We start from the raw sequence: 13936 nt of genomic DNA on the forward strand, positions 1-13936 counted from the left end.
CTCATGTTTAGAGGAGTTACTAAAGCATGGTATTAGATTAACCTCTTGCCTCCACTTAATTTTCTTCCTGCCTCTTGAAAAGTTGTAAGGCTGAAATGATCCATATTCATGTCTTTATGTCATTTGGGATTCTTGTGCAAGGATAATTTTTTTAATATAAATTCATCTCCTGTAGTCGATGCCACTTCATCAGCCTCTGTCTCCTGTTATTTCTTCCTATCCCATTGGAAACAGCTCTGCACGATCTGTGAGCTCGTAAATTCACTGTGGCCGAAGCTTTACTTGCTGAGTACACGCGGACTGCTGCAAGCTTTCATAGTGTCACTTTACACAGGATGAATCAACCCCATCAGTAACACAGTCTAGAGCCATCAGCTAGTGCTGCATTCGTTAATCACCTTAGTTAACTAGCTCATTCTGCTTGATTGGATTTAATGGTCTAAACAAAAAGAAAACCAGAATGTAATTTTTCCAGTTGAGTATATGTAAATAATTCAATTCAGTCCTTATAAATGTGTTATTTAACTCATATTAACAGAAAAGATCTTAAGGGTCTAATAAAAATGTTTCTCTTACAATTGCATAGCACATTTGCCTTAAGCTTTTTTCCATGATGCTGTTGATTCTTAAAATGTCAGCTTTTCTTTAAAGATTTATTTATTTTTATTGCAAAGTCAGATATACAGAGAGGAGGAAAGAGAGGAACATCTTGCATCCAAAGATTCACTCCCCAAGTGGCTGCAATGGCTGGTGCTGTGCCATTCCGAAGCCAGGAGCCTGGAACCTCCTCCAGGTCTCCCACATGGGGGCAGGGTCCCAAGGCATTGGGCCGTCCTCGACTGCTTTCCCAGGCACGAGCAGGGAGCTGGATGGGAAGTGGAGCTGCAGCTCATATGGGATCCCGGCACATTCAAGGTGAGGACTTTAGCCCCTAGGCCACCATGCCAGGCCCCAAAATGTCAGTTTTACAACTTGTGGCGCCACATTTAAGAGGACTGCAGTGTGTGGCCAGTGCTTCAACTTACCAGGGCTCAGGTGAGTGGGACCCACTGAGCTCCCAGCCCACCAGAGGTGTTCCTGATGACTTACCAGGAGTGGGTTCACGTAAGCAGGACCCACTGAGCTCCCAGCCCACCAGAGGTGTTCCTGATGACTTACCAGGAGTGGGTTCACGTAAGCAGGACCCACTGAGCTCCCAGCCCACCAGAGGTGTTCCTGATGACTTACCAGGAGTGGGTTCACGTAAGCAGGACCCATTGAGCTCCCAGCCCACCAGAGGTGTTCCTGATGACTTACCAGGAGTGGGTTCACGTAAGCAGGACCCACTGAGCTCCCAGCCCACCAGAGGTGTTCCCGACAGCTTCCCTTCATCCCTTGCTTTGCAAGTAGAGATCACACCCTTGTCCTTGAACACTGACAGGTGTGTGGTATTTGTGCTATTATGCAGAGCTGGTGCTCCAACACACTTGCTGGGTTTTGTGGCATTTCCACAAATTTATATGGTATTATTCCTGGGGATTAACAGTGCAAAAGATTTTTTAAACTGTTATCATTTTATGTTTGTAGGTATAAAGATTCTCCCGTTCAGCCCCCTTATTCTGCCTTCCCATCCCTCCCACACCATTTTCCCCCACATCATTATAATAATATAGTTCTTCAGCTACAGTCGCAATTGCAACATTCAGCTACTTACGTGTATCATGACATTGTAGGTCTAGGCAGTGAAAGAAAATCTAATTTCGATGGTCAAGGTCTATTTAACAGTTTTATTGCTAGTCCTCCTTTTATTCAGGAGTAGAGACACATGCTGCACTGCTTCTCCATCCCCGTAACACCAGCCTCTATTATGCAGTTCATCTGTGAGAATATATACTCATTTGCCTATATCACTGTTTTATATTTTCAGTGCAAAAATATTTATGATGCCTATATATATATATTAAAGATTTTTATTTATTTTTTTGTTGGAAAGTCACATTTACAGAAAGAAAGAGATACAGAGAAAGATCTTTCATCTACAAGCGGTCATAGTGCTAGAACTGAGCTGATCTGAAGCCAGGAGTCGGGAGCTTCCGCCAGGTCTCCCATGCGGGTGCAGGTCCCAAGGCTTTGGGCCATCCTTGTCTGCTTTCCCAGGCCCCAAGCAGGAAGCTGGATGGGAAATGGGCCCGCCAGGATATGAACTGGTAGCCATATGGAATCCTGGTGTGCGCAAGCTGAGGACTTCAGCCACTAGGCCACCGTGCCAAGACCACCAATTCATATTTTTAAAAGGGATACTATTAGTTAAGCAAAGTGCTTTATAAAATAATTGTAGCATCTCTGAATAACGTGGTGTCAGTTTTACGAACTTGCTCAGCAACAGATGTGCCTGCTGATCTCTGCTCCTGAGGACTCTCCAGGACCAGCTATTTCTTGGTTAATTATTCAATCACCACCAAGCAGGGTGATGCATAGTCCCTGAGGTTGTTGAACCCAGGAGTTTCCAATTCCACCTGCAATGAGTTCAGAGTCCACCTTTTGCTGCCCCCATGGATTATGGTGGGGCTCCCAACTCCTCCCCCAGGTTTTCTCCCAGACCCAGAACCCCCAAAGGCAGGAAGCAGAAAGAGGTGCCTTCCCAAGGTGTTTCATTCAGAGAAATCTCCCATTTCCCGCCAGACCAAGGAGGAAGCTGGGGTCAAGGGAATTTAAAATATTTGCTTTTCAAGATTTGTTGAAAAAATAGATGTCTGAGCATACGAATGATCACTGGGCACAGCTGTAGGTAAGACAGGACGTTACTGTGCTGCGGGAGGGCAGTGTAGGGTGTGGTCAGTGGACACAGCACGTTACAGTGCTCAGACTGTTGCGACGGGGTGGGTGAGTTATGGGTGTTAAATGCATTTGGAAGATGGTCTTACGCAAGATCGCGAAGGCAGCAATGGTTTTGGTGTTAGGCTATATTTGTAAAACTAAACTGCACTGGCCTGGAAACGGTATGACATTGGACAGACAGCATGGGTGCTCTGGGGGGTGACAGTGCTTCTCTGCTCCTGCAGCAGGAGAAGGTGCTGACACATGCAGTGTTTGACCCAGGCCTGTTCTAGCAGCTCACGCCCCTGCGCTCATTGCTAAGCTAGTGCCTGGTGACTCCCAGCCCATCCAGCTCTCTAATCTCTATTCTGAAGTGCTCATCCGAGTAGCACCCCTCAGATCTGTTTTATCACTGGGGTTCTGTATGTAGCTCAGTAACTGACAGCAGAGCCCTGAATCTTTATTTTCTTTTCAAATGCAAGTCAACATCAAGATTTGTGGGCTTCATTTCTCAAGAGCCATCCCTTTCCACTGTCATCTCCCATAAGCCAAAATGTGTATGGTTTTGCTGGGTTTGTTACACAAGTTCTCACCTGGCCTCTTGCTTACAAGACTCTGTCATGCGACACCTGCAGGTTTTTCTTATTCCAGCTTACAGTGCTGGCCATTTGGAACAGGAAGGAGTCTGACATCATGAGAGAGTCTGTAAGTGCGGTGCACTCTGATCTCCATTCACTGACTTTGTTCTAGCCTCACTGCTGTGCGCCTCCACCACCTCACCTTTCCAATCCACTTTCTCAGCCACCTAGAGCTGGCAGCTTCCTTACCCTCCTGGAACGCTCACACTGGCTCCCAGAGCTGCGCCCCCCCACAAACCCTTATTATTCCTTGGATATCAGCTGAGTTGCAATTTCTCAGGGAAGCCTTTTTCTGACCCCCCACCCCCAGTACCTTCTTAAACTATGGAGAATAAGTTCATTCATAGTGTTTGTTATTACAGTTAAGTGCGTATTTGTGCAAATAAAGCCCTGTTGGTTCTGCTGGACTGCAAGGTTCCTGAAGGTCATGACTGTGTCTGACGTATCATGGCATTTTAAAGTTCTAGATCTTCGCATATTCTCAGGAGCCATCTGTGATGACACGAGTGGAGATTTTAACACTTGTATGGTAATTTTTTTTGTAGTTTTATCTCCTCTCCACTCAGGTTTAAACTCTATCAGAGATCATTTGCAGCCAATCTCTACTTGCAGCATTTAGCAGTATGTTCCGTCCACAGCAGGTAAATGACTACTAAAATCTTTCTTACTCTGCAGCTGTGATTTTGGGGATGTTGCCTGTCAGGCCTGCTGTCCCCTTCATTCCATTCCATTTCACCATGTTCCCAGTTCCACCCCAGCGCTGACTGGCAGTGGGAGAAAGCAAATGCAGCAGTTATTCGGAGGTGTCTGTCGTTGATAATGCTGCCAAGGCAAGGCTGTGTCTTGACACAGCCACATGCTGCATGGCTAGCCCTGCCTCACGTGGCCTGCAGTGTTCTAGACAGCACCGAATAGCATGTGACCAGAAGTGCAGATTTCACGGACATTCACTCCTCCATTGCCGCGGGGTGACAGCTAGCCAAGCTGAGAGTCTGCACCCTTTTGGACGCAAGCACGGGATGCATGCAACACATGCTAACGAACAGGAGGGATAGACAGCAGCTCGCAGAGAGTAACGCTGTCTGGCTCTCCCGTCCACTGGCAGCCGCCTCGGGGCTGTCCTACGACAGCACCAGGTGCATTCGAAACACTCTCTAGTTTAGTGTTCACTGTTCTACATGTCTAGGATTGATTTTTGTAAAATTTTACTTATTTTTTTTAACTTTTTCCATTTTTTAATTATATTTTTTATAATCTTTACATAGTCAATTAGGGTAAAAAGGTTCAAGGGCTACAGGAAAGTGGGCAAGACTATTATTTCCCTGTTCTTTCTTTCATGCAGCTGAGGTAAAGGGGGATACTGAGGGAGAAGCCCCACCCAGTCTCCCACCCACCCCAGGTCCCTGATGGGAGGCGTGCTCCGAGATTTTTGCTCAAGTGGTTTGATAGTTCACCAGTTACGAATCACTGCCATTCTCACCATTCCAAGCACGAAAAGGTCGTTGAAGAATCCACTGATTGACATAGTCCATCATAGAGTCTCCGTTTGCCCAGTTTTTCACTGCCAACATATAGCTGAGGTGGTTGATTGACTTGTTCTCTGTTTTTTTTTAATTAATTAATTAATTAATTTATTTTTTACAGTGAACCTCAGATTTATTTATTTTTTATTGCAAAGTCAGATATACAGAGATGAGGAGAGAAAGAGAGGAAGATCTTCCATCTGGTCATTCACTCCCCAAGTGGGCACAACTGCCAGTGCTGTGCCAATCCGGAGCCAGGAGGCAGGAACCTCCTCCAGGTCTCCCACACGGGTGCAGGGTCCCAAAGTCTTGGGTGGCCCTCAACTGCTTTCCCAGGCTACAAGCAGGGAGCTGGATAGGAAGTGGAGCTGCCCGGATTAGAACCAGTGGCCATGTGGGATCCCGGAGCATTCAAGGTGAGGACTTTAGCCCCTAGGCCACGCTGCTGGGCCCAAGTCTTCTGCCTTTTAATAGTTAGGGTTCTGAGTCTGGCAGTTTGATTGGGGAGATCCCCAAAGAAACTTTGTCTGAGGTGTTCCCAGGCCAGATTGCTGGGTTGGTTCTGTTTTCAGCCCCGACTTCCCCTGGAACCAATGGGTGTTGCAGTCCAGCCTGGTTCTGCCAAGCACATACTCGGCCCTCACATAAACCAGTGGGAGCTGCAGCCTAGTTGGAGCATCCCACAATAACCCCCACCAGGCCTGCCCACTACCCTGGTTTGCCAGTATGTGTAGCAGTAATCCAGTCTGTCCCACATCCCATTTGGCTCTTGTAAATGCCGATGGGTATTAAAGCTTAGTTCCATCTAACCAGATCAACTATCCAGCCCTCACGGTTGTTGTTGGGTGCCTCTCTGTCTAGCTACCCCAGCCCCTGTCCTAGTTTTCGTGCCCTCCCGTGGGATGGTAACCCAAGAGGGAGGAGCCCACTATTTCTCTCCCAGGTCTCTCCCCACTCCCAGATTATGCACTCTCCGGATAGTTCTGTGGTTTGACTTTTTTCAGAACTAGCCTCCAGTGCCAGCTTCTGCTGCGGCTAAGCCAAAACAACCCTCACCCACTCTAATTTTGTTTGCACCAGTAGGAATAATCAACCCAGCCTAGCTTTTTCCTGATCTAGTCCACATGAGGCTCACAGGTGTTGTAGCCCTGCTTAGTCTAGTCTACCCCCATCGCAGCTCACGCTCTTTAGTGGGAGTAGCTGTCCAGCAAGGGAACCCCTCCATATTCCCCCTGCCGGCTCTACCCCCTCCCTTCCTGATTCTCACGCATGCTGGTTGGGTGCTGTGGTCACATTCGGTACAGGCAGCTTCACACAGGCTTTCTGTATTGTGCACTGTTTTTTGTCATGACCGAACCTGGCCCGACCCACATTCTGTTCTGGTGCTTGGATTTGCCAGTGGATAACAGGAACTGATTCAGCCTGGTCTGCTCCTGACCCCCTGCCAAATGTATGCCAGTGGGAAACTTCTTGTGGCCTGCTCTGGGTTGTTTCTATTCATGATTTGTGCACTTATCTGCAGGGTCTGTGTCCTGCCAGAGGAGTTTCCCAGGCTCCTCCATCAGAACCTCTCCCAGGGCCAGATTTTGCACATACCAGGGGGTCCATGAGCCAGCCCTACTTAGTTCACCTCCTGTCCTAGCAGTAATAGTGGCTTTTCCTGACTGGCCTTCAACCCAATCTGGTTCTTGCTGTTGGATGTTTCAGCCCAGCCACGGCTCGTCCATTCCCACATACAGCTCACACATGGCTCAGCAGGGGTTGACACCTATCCTGGGCTGTCCCACAGATACCCTGGTCCTCCAGAACACCAGATGGTGTCGGAGTCTGGCCCGGCTTGGTGCATCCAGTCCCAGTCCACACTTGTGCCAAGGGAGATTACGACTGTTACCTGATCAGAACATAACTCCCATTCCAGCCCATGCGCCCCTTGGTGGGAACCTCAACCCAGCTAGGGTGTCCCCTTAGCTCCCCAGCTGGGCCTGTTCCCAGTCATAGATTGCATGCATCCCAATGGTTGCTCTGACTCAGCTTGGCTCAGCCCCTCACCTGTCCCGACCCCTGCCTTAGACACTGTGGCTTAGAATCCCTGACTCACATAGACCAGTAAGTGCAAGAGCCTAGCTCGGAATGACCTGTGCTCCATCCTGGTTTCCAGTTTTGTTTGTGGGCTAAGGTTTGCTCAGTCTTTCCCGGTACACCCCGTTCCATTACCAATTCACACATTGGCCAGCCGTTGGAGCTACTTTGCCCAGCTTATCCAACCCCCAGGTCTGGACCACATGTTCACCAGCGAGAACTATGACTTGCCAGGCAAGTTTCCCAAGTTCCTCCGTGCTGGGGTCCATGTGATAGATGTGGAAGACAGGAAGGTGTGAAGAGTATCGTTCCTTTGCAGGCAAGGCTGCAAGGAATGTCCCGCTGTGTGGCAAGGCCCAGTGGGTGTCTCTACAACACCTGAATGCAGCTCTGCCTCCCTTTGCATGGACACTGGACAACCCCATTGAGATTTCTGTAGTCTATTTAGGCATTGTCTGCCTCTGCGGAGTTACTGTTTAATATCAATGGGAGCTTAGAAGCTGATGTTGCTGTTGCCATTTTTTAGCCCAAAAGCTGTTATTGCTGTTACGGCTGCATCCTGTAGCAATATGCTAATCAAGGGTGCTAACTCCCCTTTTGATCCTATGCTAATCAAGGGTGTTCTGTCTTCAGGTGTAGTGGGAATCTATTCTTTCCCTCTTTCTTTGATCTTTTAGGGCCCTTCCTTCCTTCCTTGACTGTCTCAAGACCAAGCTGTAGAGTAATTGTGGTAGGAATGTATTAGTGATTGATATGCACCATCTATTGAGAACCTTTTCCTAGCCAGGCGCCAGGTGGTTAACATCCTAGCCTTAGGTGAAACAAATGGCAGAGTTATCTTTAGAAACACCCACTTGACCATGACGTAAAAAGTCTGAGCCAGAGTTTGACTGATTTTGTATAAATAAAGCAGACAGCTTTTGTGCGTAGTCCATTATGACGATCAAGAGTTCCTAGTGGTCCGTCTCTTTCTTTCCTCTTTATGCCTCATCCACGCACCCTTCACGAGTTCCGAACTCAGCTGGAGCTGGACTCCAGCACCTCCACTTGATCCTCTTCCAGACCCAGTTCTCATACATGCCACTGGGTTTCAGGTCAGGTCCCATCGAAGGCTGGTCTTCCATTTGGCCTTGTATGAGCAGCCTTATTCAGGATGTACATTCGGGTGCTGCTGCCTTGACCAGTCCAGACTGTTGTCGGTTCGTTTACCTGTGATTGATGGTAGGCACCTTGGTCACAACTAGCTTAGTCTCTCACCATCCCAACTCTTAAGCTAACCAGTGGGACTAGAATTATTACAGGGTTTGGCCCACACATCCCCCATAGAATCTACCCCCGGATATGGTTCTCTTGAGTGCTAGTTAATGTCAAGGCCCTGCCTAATGTGACCCATCTCCTGATCCATCATCATGTCAGGTAATAGGATATTATCCTGCTAGACAAGCATGGACTGGTGTTTGGTGCTCAGCATTGTTCAGTGATTACATGTTCTTCGAAGGAAAAGTTACTGTCATTGGGAATCTTTAGGAGTGATTCATATCCCAGAAGCACAGTGGGTTCAATCTGGAGCTACCTAAGCAGTGATTCAAAGAACCAAAACCCCAGAGCTCCTGGCTGGGTAGCCAGCAGGCAGAGCCTGGTGCCAAATGGCACACGGGCCACCCAGGGACAGCTCACTATGTGCACACAGTGGCTGGCATCAGGGATCCGGTCATGAGACGCCCTCGCCTGAGACCCCCCCCAACAGCCAGCAGGGCTGCAGGAAGTTTAAACCCCCAGGCCCAAGGTCACGCCCATCCCCAATCCCATCCACCACTCAATGAGGGTGGCAGATGGGCCCTGGGCCTGCCCAGTCACAAAGACTTCCCCCCTCAGTGTACTCAGCCCGAAGGGAGCAGCCCCTGGAGCCCAGGCAGGCTCGGGGATAGCTCACCACGTGTACGTTGTGGCTGGAGTCAGGGATCTGAGCATCAATTTTGTAAAATTTTAGAAAGTGAAGGAGGAAGAGGAAGAGAGAGCGAGAGTGTTGCTCCCCATCAGCAGTTTGCTTCCCAAGTTCCTGCAATGGCTGTGATGTTGGGGTGGGTGGGAGAGGCCGACTCAAGAACTGCTCCTAGGTCCACCTTGTGGATGGCAGACTCTCAATCACTGGAGCAGCCAGCTGCAGCCTCCCAGGATCCCCACTAGCAGGCACTACAGCTGGAGACAGAGCCTAGGTACTATATCATGCCTTGGCCAAATCCCTACCTTGGATGTTGCTTCGAACATATTCAATATCATCTGTTACTTTAAACGCCATTTTCAGCTCTATTAATTCAACACAGAACAGCTAGGAAATTAAAACATGATTTGGGGTCCTGATTGTATAAGATTGTTTATGTATCTCTCAGTAAATCTATCAAAGTTATGCTTACCTATTGGTGACATACCTGCTTTTCATAACAAGAAACACAACTTAAATCCAGGCCACACACTTGCACCTACCCCCACAGACCAATGTGTATCAGCTGCACAGGACATTGTAAAACACTAGCTCGCCGGGAAAGACCATCTCCCTCCCTCCCATATTGGACAAAGTCGGCACGGGGGAGGCTAGAGTGCTTCTGCTTCTGTCCTAAGCTCTTCTCATCTGTCTGCAGACTCAATCTAGTGACAAGTTAGAGACAGGAGACGTTCAGACGCATAGTGATGTGTTCTATTTCCCCAACAACATGCAGAGGAGAAGTGTAATGACTACAGATTCTTAGCAGTTATGATAAATCAATGTACTGGCTCTGTGCGATTTGAATGGGCAGAGTTGAAGAGAAAAGACGATTATTATATGGAGAAATTGTAAAACCATTACTCTAGTGTAAATCCTTATTTAGAATGAAAAAAAGGTGTTAGAGAAATTATGCCTTTTACTATAATAGAAAGTATGAGTTTTAAATTCTTTCACATCCTACACTGAAATTCACCAAACACTCAGAGCAGATTTAAAATTCTAGAGTGGGTGGCTGGTTAAGTGTTCATGCATATTCTCTAAGTGTCAGCTGGCGTTTTTGAATGTCACGATAAAATGTTAAAGAAATTAGAACTTCAAATGATACTTAGTCATCACGAATGACTAGTCACCAAAAATGACCTCTGCTTCCGTTCAAATTTTTAAGAATTATAAGAAAATCAAGGAGGCCACCTGGGCCTGGCGGAGTAGCCTAGTGGCTAAAGTTCTCGCCTTGCATGTGCCAGGATCCCACATGGGCTCCAGTTCATATCCCAGCTGCTCCACTTCCCATTCAGCCCCCTGCCTGTGGCCTGAGAAAGCAGAAAGAAACAGCCTTGGGACCCTGTGTGGCAGACCTGGAAGAAGCTCCTGGCTCTGGATCAACTCAGTTCTGGCCTCTGTGGCCACTTGGGGACCGAACCAGTGGATAGAAGATTTCTCCATCTCTCCTTTTCTCTGTAAATTTGACTTTTCAATAAAAATTAAATAAAAATTAAAAAAATATATAAAGAGGGCGACCTACAGTTTACTTAAAATCTCCCTTGCAGAACCAGATGGCAGAGCTGAGGCCTCCATCAGTGTGGGGGTCCCAGAGGAGTATCAAGCGCTGTCTATTCTGCCTCAAATACTGGGTGGTAGCTGAACCACTGTGAGCAGATCCAACCCTCCCAGCTACAGCCAAAGGGATGAAATGAGGTTCAATGGCTTGCAGTGTCAGGACACATAAAGTATAAGGAATAGAGCCCAAATCCTCATCTATTCAAACAAAACTCCATGTTCATCACAGAAGTACAACCAACTAAGGAATCTTGGACTGTACTTCCCAAATGTTCACCATACAATCCAAAGAGTGGCAGCCCCTTAAGAACTTTGAAAGCATAAGTTTTACTCAAAAAGAAAAACCAGCAATCATCTGCAAAGATGCAAATGTTTGAATCGGAATACAAGATTTACTTATTTTTATTGGGAAGGCAGATATACAGAGAGAAAGGCCTTCTCTCTGCTGGCTCACTCCCCAAGAAGCTGCAACGGCCAGAGCTGAGCCAATCCAAAACTAGGAGTCAGGAGCTTCCTCTGGGTCTCCCATGTGGGTGCAGGGTCCCAAGGCCTTGGACTATCTTCTAATGCCTTTGCAGGCCACAGTTAGCTGTATGGGAAATGGAGCATCCGGGACATGGACTGGTGCCCACATGGGATCCTGGCACATGCAAAGCGAGAATTTAGCCACTAAGCTATCATGCTGAATGTGGAACACAAAATTTCTAAGCAGCCTTTAAACTGTGCTCAGAGACATAAAGGAAAATATGCATGCAACAAGTAAATATGGAAGTCACCCAAGAAATAATAAGTGTAAGAAAAAGCTAAATAGAAAGCTGAGACCCAAGAACTTCAAAATATAACATCTGGGGTAAAGATATCACAGATGGTTTTCATAGAAGGGTGGAGATTTCAGAAGAATCGGAGACAAAGAAAATGATTTAATACAACGAATCCAGTCTCAAGACCAGAGAGAAACAGAACAAAGGACAGAGCTTCAGTGATGTCATTCCATGTGTAACACCCAAAGGCGTACATGCACTTCACTGGGGATGAAGAAAGCTGGGCGCTGGGAAGAGAAATAAACTCAATAGGAGACACATGCTTCATAGACTTGAAAACCTCAGACAACCACGCAGGACAAAGATGAGCACATCTGGTTATATCATAAACCGCTGAAAAATTAAAAAAGAAAATCATTCTGAAGATTTGAAGTTTAGAGCGAGGGAGTGAGAACTCCCTCGGCTGACTCCCCAGACGATTGCAATGGCTCCCTGGGATTCCCCAGGGCCTGCAGAGGCAAACCAGTGGCTGGTCTGCTGCTGCTTTCCCAGGCCATTAGTAGGGACCTGAATTGGTGCTTTCATGGGACACACGCAGTGAGAGACATGACCTGCTATCACACAAATTAAATATATATATATATATATTTCTATTGAAAAGTCAGACACACAGAGAGGAGAGACAGAGAGGAAGATCTTCCGTACGCTGATTCACTTCCCAAGCTGGAGCTGAGCTGATCTGAAGCCAGGAGCCAGGAGCCAGGAGCTAAGGGCTTGAGCTGTCCCTGACTGCTTTTCCAGGCCACAAGCAGGGAGCTGGATGGGAAGCAGGGCTGTTGGGATTAGAACCGGTGCCCATATGGAATCCTGGTGTGCAAAGTGAGGAGTTTAGCTGCTAGGCTATCCCGCCGGGCCAAAAGAAATTCTTTTAAACAGCCAATGACTGTTTAAACAAATAATACATAGTTAACACAAGAAAATAAAGCTGAGCAAAACACTGAGTGATGGCTGCTTGCTCCTTAGAAATAAACCAGGCTAGAAGACACGTAACAGAACTTTTTTTAAACATAAATATTTTTACTGGAAAGGTATATTTATGCATCTGCTGGCCACCACAGCTGGAGCTGAGCTGATCTGAAGCCAGGAGCCAGGAGCTTCTTCCAGGTCTTCCACATGGGTGCAGGGTCCCAAGTGTTTGGGCCGTCCTTCACTGCTCTCTAAGGCCACAGGTAGCGATTTAGAAGCGCAGCAGCCGAGAACGAACCAGAGCCCATATGGGATCCCGGGGGTTGTAAGGCAAGGATTATTGCCACTACTACATGGCACTTGGCCCACGAAAAGGCATTTTTAACAAGTATCTCTTGGGCCCAGTGCAGTGGCACAAGTGGTTAAGGTCCTGGCCTTGAACGCCCGAGATCCCATATGGGTGCCGGTTCTATCCTGGCAGCCCCGCTTCCCTTCCAGCTCCCTGCCTGTGGCCTGGGAAAGCAGTCAAGGACGGCCCAAAGCTTTGGGACCCTGCACTCGTGTGGGATACCCGGAAGAGGCTCCTGGCTTCGGATGGCATAGCATCGGCCTTTGTGCTCACTTGGGGAGTGAATTATCGGACGGAAGATCTTCCTCTCTGTCTCTCCTCTCTGTATATCCGCCTTTCCAATAATAAAAATAAATCTTTAAAAAAAAAACCAAAAAAACCACAAGTATCTCTGCTAGACTGCAGAGTTAAGGTAGACCTTTTAAATCCAGTCTGATCAACACTTTCGTTTAGTGGAGTCTTTTTCCACTTTAATGAAATTGTTCATGTAGTTGAAATAACACCTGAGTTTTAAGAGTGTCCAGCAATATTGTAATGGACATCTAGGGGGAATTATGAAAACTTTTTGTTCCAAATCACTAAGATTGCCACAGCACAAGTTCAGTTTTTCTGTCAAATACGGTCATAGAGTTATATGGCTACGTTTGAAGTTACATTTTAATTCAGTTTACTAATTAAATTGAATCTTCCTCTTAGAAGTCTTAGCAAATTAGCTATTTAAACAATTTATAGATCTCAAGTTAGAATACTTTGCTTTCTAGATTATCTCGTTTGATTTTTTCTCTTAGAAACCTTAAACAGCTATTGAAACATAAGGATTTATTTAGTCCTTGATATAAGTGATTTATATTTATGCATTAAAACTGAACTCGTGGTAGGGCCTTCTTCAATACGAGACAGGGAGACTCTCATGCCACATTTCTTAGCAGTAGCCAGATTTTAAAAAATCTGTAAAGTGTTAATATTTCCACTTAGAATTGTAGTAAGAATTGAGACATTTAAGGTTAATGAACTGGTGTTAACCAGTGGATTTTATTTGGCACATTCTCTTGCTGCTGTTAATTAGTATTCATTATTAAATGCGGAATGCTTTATTTTTCCCAAATGTGCGGGGTGCCGAAGCCTCTCCGAGATTAGGAGGGGCGGTTGCAAGATGGCGGCTGGCCCAGGGCCAGGAGGCGGAGCTGGTCTCGCCAGCAGGTGAACAGGAAGTCACAGGGATAGGCTGATGCCCTCGCTGTGATTACTGACCTATCACCTAGCGCCAAGTGGACCCACGGGAA

This window comes from Ochotona curzoniae, unplaced genomic scaffold (assembly GCF_017591425.1).
Source record: "Ochotona curzoniae isolate NIBS_2020 unplaced genomic scaffold, NIBS_Ocur_1.0 contig_43, whole genome shotgun sequence".
Classification (NCBI taxonomy): Eukaryota; Metazoa; Chordata; class Mammalia; order Lagomorpha; family Ochotonidae; genus Ochotona; species Ochotona curzoniae.